Source organism: Haemaphysalis longicornis, unplaced genomic scaffold (genome assembly GCF_048455015.1).
Source record: "Haemaphysalis longicornis isolate Haplotype H1 unplaced genomic scaffold, Haemaphysalis longicornis Haplotype H1 scaffold_1, whole genome shotgun sequence".
NCBI lineage: Eukaryota > Metazoa > Arthropoda > Arachnida > Ixodida > Ixodidae > Haemaphysalis > Haemaphysalis longicornis.
In genome coordinates, this window is record NW_027526203.1 from 154,545,321 (window position 1) to 154,556,339 (window position 11,019).

The following is an 11,019-nucleotide window of genomic DNA, read 5'->3' on the forward strand; positions in this document are numbered from 1 at the left end:
TTTGTCATGGTTTGCTTATCATCTCGCCGCATGGAGATGCGCCTCACTGCCGTCACACCCTCGCCTTTCAGACCTTCGAGCAGATCGGCTTCTGTCTCATTTATCAGATCTGGCTCAGAAATCACACCCTGAGAGCTATTGAGGCTACGGTGGGGTGTGACTCTGATGTCCAGATCTGCCATGCGATTCTGGGTAAGGAGGCTTGTGGCTTGCTGGTGAGTGTTCACCTCGACCAGAACTTCGCCGGTTCTCAGTTTCTTGGCTTGGAAAGACTTGCCAAGGATGCCTTCAAGGAATTTGGTGATAAGGAACACTGACTGGGAGGAGATGGGATTTGACTTGTCAAGAGATTCAACAATCAAGAAGCGCGGATAGTTATCTGGCTTTTGGGATGCAATTGTTGGCAAGGGTGGGAATGAAGCTTCGGTGCGGCCCCTTTTCGGGGGCCGATCACGTTTGGGGGGGGGTTTGGAAAATGCCATGTGATACATTGGAAAGCAGGGAGACGGGGGTACTTTCTCCTTTGACCTTACCCTGGTAGCCAAAGAGGTCCCGGAGCTCCCTGCCTGGTGAACAGACAGGGAGCCCATCCGCCGGAGCTTGACCTGGGCTCCGACGGCCACCGTTCATGGTTTCTAACCCTTCACCTATAAACACATCGCCACGGTTGGATCCAGCTTATGTTTGGGGGCTCGGGATCCGCGGTATCGCCAGTACCGTCACCAAGATTACTCAAGGTGCCCCGTGCGGGGGGGCATCCGTTCTGGAGGAGCCCCAAAGAGAGTTGTGTGCATTAAGGTCGCCTGTTAGGATGTACGGTTCGGGCAGCTGGTCGACCAGCGCCTCGAAGTCAGAGCTCAAAAGTGTGACATCAGGAGGAATGTGTATGAAGCATACCGTTATCAACCTATTAAAAATTATTGTGCGTATTGCTACAGCCTCAAGGACGGTGTTGAGAGCGACAGGGTGGCATGCTAGGGATTTCCGGGCTATTATGGCTACACCGCCCGAAGAGTGTGTGCAGCCATCCCTGTCCTTTCTGAAGACCATGTACCTATTTAAGAAATTTGTGTGCTTGGAATTCAAATGCGTCTCCTGAAGACACATCACACTTGGCTGATTAGCATGCAGTATTTCGTATACATCGTCAAGATTTTTAAGAAGTCCTCTACAGTTCCATTGAATTATGTTTTCTCTTCCCATTATTTAGTGTGAGAGCTACTGGAGTGTGTGTGTTTGTTTATGTGTCGTCTTTCGGGGCTGTGACTCTCGCCTTTTTTGGCTTGTCGGGAGGCTTTGGCGTCGGGACGCGTTCCTTGCGCTGCGTTGCAGGCAGGAACGGTTGATGATGATGGTTGGATGTTAATGGCGCAAGGCCAACTAGGGCAAAGAGCGCCAAAACAGTGGTTAAATATCAGAGGTGAGAACTTAGATACTGAAATCAATAAGCAAGAACAAAAGTAAAATCAATAAAAGACAGTGAGGATGGCTGGTGTAAAGAGCCAGATTTCATGATGCGTGATAGGAAATGAGGTTTAAAAACTTGACTTCTGACAAATACTCAAACACACGTTTGACGGAAACAATGGCACCGTCACCTAGGAAAAAAGATGGATGTAGGGGAATATGTTGTCTGTAGAGTTCTCTGAAGTGTTTGTGTCGTGTTGTGTGAAGTGCCTTGCATGTGATTAGTATGTGCACTACGGATAGGGCCTCTCCGCACCTGCCGCACTGGGGTCTAGGAGATCCCGTCAGCAGATACGAGTGGGTTGCATGGGTGTGCCCTATCCGCAGCCTACCCAAGGCGACTTCCGTGTGTCTGTTGTGCGAGTCAGATGTGTACCGTCCCAAGTGTGGCTTTATTACATGTAGTTTGTTGTCTGTCTGTTCATTCCAGTGTGTTTGCCATGTTCTGCGCAAGTGTTGTCTTATGTGTGGCTTGAGGTCTGTGTAAGGTAGTGTTATTATGTCTACTGTGTTTCGGAGTGCAGCATTGGCGGCCATTTCATCCGCCAGTTCATTTCCGCCGATGCCAGAGTGGCCTGGCACCCAACACACAGTCACCTCAAGGTTTGAAGAATATGCCAGCACAATTGATTTCAAGACAAGGTTAACTACATGGTTTTTCGAGGACTCTCCGGATGACACTGTACGGACGACACTCAGTGAATCTGTATAGATGATGGATTTAGGAATATGATGTTCAACTATGTGACTTACAACAAGAAAAATGCCATATGCTTCTGCCGTAAAAATACTTGTCTTTACATTCATGGTTCTATATGCTTCAAAATTCGGCCCATGCGCCGCACAAGACACTGCAGTGAACGTTTTCGATGCATCGCTGAAAAACTCTGCAGCCTTGTATTTATCCTGCACATACATGAAATGCTGCAGAATCCCACTTTTCGGTGTCCTGTTCTTATTGTATTTTAAGAAAGACAAGTCACATGCAACAGGACGAAGATGCCATGGTGCTACAAGATCAGTGATAGATGACTTGAATGTGTCTACAAAGGAGACTTCATGAATAGTGACCTCGTCCCTTACTCTGAGCGAGAAGGGAACAGGAATGGATGGGCGATTTAAAAAGAGTTTTGATGTGGATGTATCATTAAAAACCGGTTTAAAAGGATGGTTGTCCATTGATGAAATTTTAGAGGCATATAACAAGTCAACATAGGTTCGCTGGTGTGATAAGCACCATTTGTCACACTCTGCGTAAAGACTCTGTACAGGGCTCGTACGGAATGCGCCACAAGAGAGGCGAAGCCCCAAGTGAAGCACTGGGTCGAGCATTTTAAGTGCTGTTTTAGTGGCTGACCCATACACAACACTCCCATAGTCCAATCTAGACCCCACTAGACTTGTGAAAATACGTAACAGGAGTTTCTTATCCGTTCCATACGACTGGTGGGACAAGATTTTAAGAATGTTGAGAGCCTTTAGACATTTATGTTTCAATTGTTTAATGTGAGGGATGAACGTAAGCCTTTCATCCAGCACCACACCTAAAAACTTGTGTTCCTTCCTCACAGGAATCGATACGCCATTAAGGATAATGTCTGGGTCCAGATGGATCCCACGCCTCCTGGAAAAGACAACACAGGTGCTTTTTTCTGGGTTAACTTTAAAACCGTTGGACTTGACGCTCACAGATGGACATATTACATGATTTAAAAGATAGCTGGATGTCGTCTACATACATTGAATAAGAAATTGTAGGTGGCAATGCCTTCCCAAGGGAGTTCATTTTAACTATGAACAGAGTGCAGCTTAGCACTCCACCTTGCGGAACGCCGTTTTCTTGCACATGAACTCTTGAGAGTGCGCTACCTACTCTCACGCGAAACGTTCTTTCGGACAAATAACTAGCAAGGGTGTTGAGCATATGGCCCGAAACACCGAAAGACTTTAGGTCACTTAGGATCCCGTAACGCCAAGCGGTGTCATAGGCCTTCTCAAGGTCAAAAAATACCGTTGTGCAAAACTGTTTGTGGATGAAAGCGTCCTTTATGTATGATTCAAGGGCGACAAGTTGGTCATTTGTAGATCGCCCCGCCCTGAAGCCTGCCTGGCAGCCCTCGAGAAGACCGTTGTACTCAAGGAAGTACACAAGTCTCCTGTTTATCATCTTCTCGAAGAGCTTGCAAAGGCAGCTTGTAAGGGCGATGAGCCGATAGCTAGCAGGAGAGGAAGGGTCCTTTCCTTCCTTCAGGAAAGCCACTACTATGGCCTCCCTCCAAGAGCGAGGAATGTGCCCCGAAAGCCATATGTTGTTGTATAGATGTAGGAGTGTTTCAAGAGTGTTTGGGTGTAGGTGTTGTATCATGGTGTATGTGATTTTGTCTGCACCTGGAGCTGAAGGCTTACATGTGCTCAGAGCAACCTTCAGCTCATGAATTGAAAAAGGAGAATTGTAAGAAGTGTGCGACTTCTTGCTATCACGCAGGGACTTCTTTTCCGCAGACGTTTTGTGCTTCATGAAAGTGTTTGTGTAGTGTGATGAGCTGGACACGTGTTCGAAGTGTTGTGCAAGTGTGTTGGCCTGGTCTTCGAGTGTGTCCCCTGTTGTGCTAACCAGGGGCAGGCTGTTTTTTTGTTGTCCTTTCAGCTTGCGTATTCGTGTCCAGACTATGTGTGTATCAGTGTATGAGTTGATGGAGGTGAGGAAGGTGCGCCAACTCTCCCTTTTCGCCTCACGACGCACTCGCTTCCCTAAAGCCTTTGCCCGTTTAAAAGAAATGAGGTTATCTGACGTGGGGTACCGGCGAAGGACACCCCACGCCTTGTTCTGGGCCTCTCGCGCCCGCCTGCAGTCCTCGTTCCACCAGGGCCTCCTTGGGCTGCGGGACCCACTGGAGGCCTGGGGAATGGACTTTTCGGCGGCGTCGAGGATGTGTGCCGTGACGAGTTGGGCGGCTTCCTCCACGTGTAGGTGTTTTATGGTTGTGTGGTGTAGTTTAGATGTTTCTGTGAATGTACTCCAGTTTGCTTTGGATTCATTAAACCTGTTATGGGAAGATGGACTGCTCGGGCCTATACCTATATACGTTAATGAAGTGGGGAAATGGTCACTACCATATGGGTCCGTGCCCACACCCCACTCAAGACATGGAAAAAGAACTGCGGAACCAATGGCCAAGTCAAGATGAGAGTATGTATTGTGTCCTAAGTTATGGTATGTGGGCTGCTTTTTGTTGAAAAGGCATGCTCCGGAGGATGTAAGAAACTTCTCTATCAGGCGACCTCGGGCATCCGTTCTGGAGGAGCCCCAAAGAGAGTTGTGCGCATTAAGGTCGCCTGTTAGTATGTATGGTTCGGGCAGCTGGTCAACCAGCGCCTCGAAATCAGAGCTCAGAAGTGCAAAATCAGGACGAATGTAAATGGAGCATACCGTTATTAACCTATTAAATATTATCGTACGGATTGCTACAGCCTCAAGGACAGTGTTCAGAGTGACAGGGTGGCAGGCTAAGGATTTTCGGGCGACAATTGCCACACCTCCTGAAGAGTGTGTGCAGCCAACCCTGTCCTTTCTGAAAACCATGTACCTATTTAAGAAATTTGTTTGTTTAGAATTGAGGTGGGTTTCCTGGAGACACATGACACTTGGCTGACTGGCATGCAGAATTTCATACACATCGTCAAGATTTTTAAGGAGGCCTCTGCAGTTCCATTGGGTGATGTTTTCTGTTCCCATTATTTAAGTTTAAGAATAACTGGAGTGTGTGTGTGTGTTTGTTCATGTGTCGTCTTTCGGGGCTGTTATTCTAGGATTTTTAGGCTTTTCTGTCTGCTTGGACATCGGAGGCCGCTCCTTGCGCTGCGTAGCAGGCAGGAACGGCGTGACATCCATCTCCTCGTCGGATGCCAGAAGGGTGCCCGGCGGACCAGGCCCCCCGGACTTGGCCCCCTTTCGGGAGCCCTTTGTTTGAGCTGCCACCGCCGAGGGCGTCCGGGGCACCAGAGGTGGCACGGGAAGGGCGGTGGCGGCGGGAGCCGATGCGGGGCCCCCGGTGTCCATCCGGTCGGCAACCTCCAACGCACTGGAGGACGGGGAGGCAGAGGCGGGAGCCGCACCGGTTCCCACAGAAGAGGTTGTCACCACAACCGCTGCTGCCTCAGCAAGCGGCGTGGCAACGGATTGGGCTGCCTGAGGCAACCCAGGGGGGGGCGGGGGAGGGACCAGGTCAGACTCGCTGAACTGGGTCCCTGTGGAAACGAGACGCCGCTCCGCCCCCCGGCGAGCCGCGTCGGCGTACCTCCCCAGGGGGAAAGAGGCGAACCTCTTTCGCGCCTCTGGGAAGGTGATGTTTTCAGTGACTTTGATGTTGATGATTTTCTTTTCTAGTTGAAATTTTTCGCACTTGCGGGAGTATGCCGCATCCGGCCCCCCGCAGTTTACACAAGTGAGAGTTTCGGCTGAGCAGTTCTCGCTCGGATGATCGTGCGCCGCGCACTTTGCACACGTCGTTCGGCCACGGCAAGAGTTCGTACCATGCCCGAACCGCTGGCACTTAAAACAGCGCCGCGGGTTCGGGATGTACGGACGGATGGAGCAACGGATAAAACCTGCATTTATGTATTGTGGAAGAATTGCGCGGTCGAAAGTCAAGATAATGTGTTTGGTGGGAATCTCCTTGTCGTCTCTGCGGATGGTGATGCGTCTCACGGCAGTGACGCCCTGATCCTTCAAGCCGGCAAGGAGATCCGCATCGGTTTCGTTCAGGAGGTCTGTCTCGGATATCACACCCTGCGAGCTGTTGAGGCTCCGATGGGGTGTGACCCGGATGTCAAGATCAACCAGTCTAGTCTGAGCTAGAAGCTTTGCAGACTGCTGCTTGTCATTTATTTCAATTAAGAGTTCACCAGACCTTTGTTTTTTGCATTTATACGATTTTCATACTATGGCTTCAAGATACTTGGCGATCAAGAAGACTGACTGAGATGCAAGAGGGTGGGTTGGATTGAGGGATTCCATCACAAGAAATCGAGAAAAATGGTCCGGTTCAGGAAAGGTTAACGACGGCAACGGAGGAAAGGATACTTCGGTGCGGCCCCTTTTCAGGGACCGATCACGGTTGGGGGGGGTTTTAGACAATACCATAAAGCATAGTATAAAAGCAGGGAGACGGGGGTACTTTCTTCCACAACCTTACCCTGATAGCTGAGGAGGTCCCGGAGCTCCCTGCCTGGTAAACAGACAGGGAGCCCATCCGCCGGAGCTTGACCTGGGCTCCGACGGCCACCGTTAGAGGTTTCTACCCTTCACCTTAAAAACACATCACCACGGTTGGATCCAGCTTATGTTTGGGGGCTCGGGGTCCGCGGTATCGCCAGTACCGTCACCAAGATTGCTCAAGGTGCCCCGTGCGGGGGCAAAGAAAAAAGAAAAAACTTTAAATACCAGCCATGAAATAAAAAAAAATAAAGCTGGGGGAGCATTTACGAACCCTTTAGCACCTATCTAAATGTGCACTAATGTGCTTAGGTATTGCGCAATAAAAACTTTTGCATTGTGTTGGAAGAGTTATAGATAATCCCTGATAAAACATTAGATGGGGACCTTGAAAATGTGTTTTCTGGTCCTTGAAAGTCCTTGAAAACCCTTGAATTTTTGCTTTTGAAACCTGTACGAACCCTGCGTATGGTATTTTCAAACCCCCCCCCCCCCCCAAACCGTGTTCGGTCCCTGAAAAGGGGCCACACCGAAGTTTCAATCCCACCGCAAGGAGCGGCCACCGACTTCCACGCCTACAGAAAGGCCTAAAAAGCCTAATCCCAGAGTAACAGCCCCGAAAGACGACACATGAACACACACACACTCCAGTCATTCTTAAATGTAAATAATTGGAACAGACAACATCATTCAATGGAACTGTAGAGGCCTTATCAACAATATAGATGATGTGTACGAGATACTTCATTCACATCAACCTAGTCTCATGTGTCTTCAGAAAACACACCTAAATAGTAAACATACTAACTTCTTGAATAGCTACTTGGTATTTCGAAAAGACAGGCACACTTGCACTTATTCTTCAGGTGGTGGTGCCATAGTAGCCCGAAAATCCTTAGCGTGTCACTCCATCCACCTAAACACCATGCTGGAAGCTGTTGCGATTCGAACAATTATTTTTGATAGGTTAATAACGGTATGCTCCCTCTACATCCCTCCGGATTATCAGCTATCGAAAACTGATTTTGAGGCCTTGATAGGTCAACTACCTGAACCGTACTTAGTCTTAGGCGACCTGAATGCACATAATTCAATCTGGGGCTCTTCCCGCACGGATGCCCGAGGTCGCCTTATTTAAAAATTTCTAACATCATTGGGAACATGGCTTTTTAACAAAAATCAAGCTACGTATATCGTAGGACAAAACAGTTATTCCCCCGCACGGGGCACCTTGAGCAATCTTGGTGACGGTACTGGCGATACCGCGGACCCCGAGCCACCAAACATAAGCTGGATCCAACCGTGGCGATGTGTTTATAGGTGGAGGGTTAGAAACCACGAACGGTGGCCGTCGGAGCCTTGGTCAAGCTCCGGCCGATGGGCTCCCTGCCTGTCTACCAGGCAGGGAGCTCCGGGACCTCTTTGACTACCAGAATAAGGTCAAAGGAGAAAGTACCCCCGTCTCCCTGCTTTCCAATGTATCATATGGCATTTTCCAAACCCCCCCCCAGACGTGATCGGCCCCCGAAAAGGGGCCGCACCGAAGTACCTTTTCCTGCGTTGCAATCAATCTCGCTCCCAAAGCCCGATAATTTCTCCCGCTTTCTGATCATGGAATCTGTTGACAAAACAAAACCAATCACTTCCCAGTCCGTCTTTCTTATCTCCAAGTATCTTGAAAGCCTTGTTGGGAAGTCGTACAAGGCTAAGAAACTGAAAACGGGAGAACTTTTGATTGAGGTAGACAACAAGCAGCAGTCCGCAAACCTCCTTTCACAAACGCGCATGGTCAATGTTGACATCAAGATCACACCTCATCGCAGCCTTAATAGCTGCCAAGGCGTGATCTCTGATCCAGATCTTATAAGTGAAACTGAAGCCAATCTGCTCGAGGGCCTCCATGATCAGGGCGTGACGGCAGTGAGGCGAATAACCATACGCCGAAACGATCAAATCATTCCTACCAAACACATCATCTTGACGTTTGACCGCTCAACGCTTCCTGAGTCGGTCAACGCAGGCTTCGTTAGATGTCCGGTCCGACCCTACGTGCCTAATCCACGCCGCTGCTATAAGTGTCAGCGGTTTGGCCACGGCACAAACTCTTGTCGTGGGAAACTGACGTGCGCCAAATGTGCACAAGATCATCCAACCGATAACTGTGAATCTGAGCACTTCACCTGTCCGAACTGCCAGGGACCGCATGCTGCCTATTCCAGAAGTTGTGAGAAGTTTAAACAAGAGAAACAGATTATTGCCTTGAAAGTAAACGAGAACATCACCTTCCCCGAGGCGCGAAAGAGGTTCGCCTCCTTCCCTCTGGGCAGGTACGCCGACGCAGCTCGCCGGGGGGCGGAGCGGCGTCTGGTTTCGGCAGGGACCCAGTACCGCGAGTCGGACTTGGTCCCGCCCCCGCCCCCCCCAGGGTTGCCCCAGGCAGCCCAACCAGCCTCTGCACCGCTCGCTCACCCAGCAGCGGCTGTGGTTGCAACGTCTGTTGGGGATGCCGCTGCATCCACTGCATCCTCCCCACCGGCCCAAAGCACACGCAAGGGCACGGAGATGGAGACGGAGGCAGTCGCAGCGACCCCCTCCTCTGCCTCACTGCCTGTGCCACCTGTCGTGCTTCCCACGCCTTCGGCACTGGCTGCGCAGGCAAAGAATGCCCGAAAGGGTACCACGTCAAGGGGGCCTAGTCCGCTGAGGACCCCCTTGCCTTCAGATGACGACATGGACGTGGAGCCCTTCCGGCTTTCATCGCAGCGGAAGGAACGGGCTGCGACGTCCAGGTCAGTAGAGAAGGCCAGAAAGCCCCTCCCAAGAGTCCAAGCCCCGAAAGACCCTACATAAATAATCACACTCCAGTAGCTCTGAACACATAATAATGGGAAGAGAAAACATAGTTCAATGGAACTGCAGAGGCCTTCTGAATAATCTTGACGACGTGCATGAGATTCTGCATGCCAACCAGCCAAGTTTAATGTGTGTCCAGGAAACACATCTGAATTCCAAAAACACAAATGTCTTGAATAGTTACCTGGTATACAGGAAAGACAGGGATGGCTGCACCCACTCTTCTGGTGGTGTGGCCATAATCGCCCGCAAATCCTTAGCATGCCACCCTGTCACCTTGAACACTATCCTTGAGGCTGTAGCCATCCGCACAATAATATTTAATAGGCTGATAACGGTATGCTCCATTTACATCCCTCCTGATCTTGCACTTTCGAGCTCTGACTTTGAGGCGCTGGTCGACCAGCTGCCGGAGCCGTACATTCTAACAGGCGACTTTAATGCTCACAATTCTCTTTGGGGCTCTTCTCGTACGGATGCCCGGGGTCGCCTGATAGAGAGGTTTCTTACATCCTCTGGAGCATGCCTTTTCAATAATAAACAGCCTACATATCATAACATAGGACACAATACATACTCAAATCTTGACTTGGCTATTGGTTCGGCAATTCTCTTACCATGTCTTGAGTGGGGTGTGGACACGGACCCATATGGCAGTGACCACTTCCCCACATCACTAACATATATAGGTAAAGGCCCCAGCAGTTCATCTTCCCATAGTAGGTTCAATGAAGCACGAGCTGACTGGAACACATTTACAGAGACATCGAAACTACACCACACATCCATAGGACACCTACACGTTGAAGAAGCTACCCAACTCCTCACGGCACACATCCTCGACGCCGCCGAAAAGTCCATTCCCCACGCCTCTGGTGCCCCGTGCAACCAGAGGAGGCCGTGGTGGAATGAGGACTGTAGGCGGGCGCGAGAGGCCCAGAACAAGGCATGGGGTATCCTTCGTCGGTACCCCACGCCGGGTAACCTTATTTTGTTCAAACGGGCCAAGGCGTTTGGAAAACGTGTGCGCCGTGAGGCAAAACGAGAGAATTGGCACACCTTCTTGACATCCATTAATTCATACACAGACACACACAAAGTCTGGACACGTATACGCAAGCTCAAAGGACAACAGACACACAGCCTGCCCCTGGTTAGCACAACAGGGGACACACTAGAAGACCAGGCTAACACTCTTGCACAACACTTCGAACACGTGTCTAGTTCAGCACACTACACAAACACTTTCATGAAACACAAAACATCTGCAGAACAAAAGCCCTTACACGACAAAGACAAATCAAAAACTTCTTACAACTCTGAATTCACTCTCTATGAGTTGAGGGCTACCCTGAGCACGTGCAAACCTTCAGCTCCAGGCGCAGATAAGATTACATACACCATGATACAGCACCTACACCCAGACACTCTTGAAACACTCTTACACCTATACAATAAAATATGGCTTTCGGGGCACATTCCAC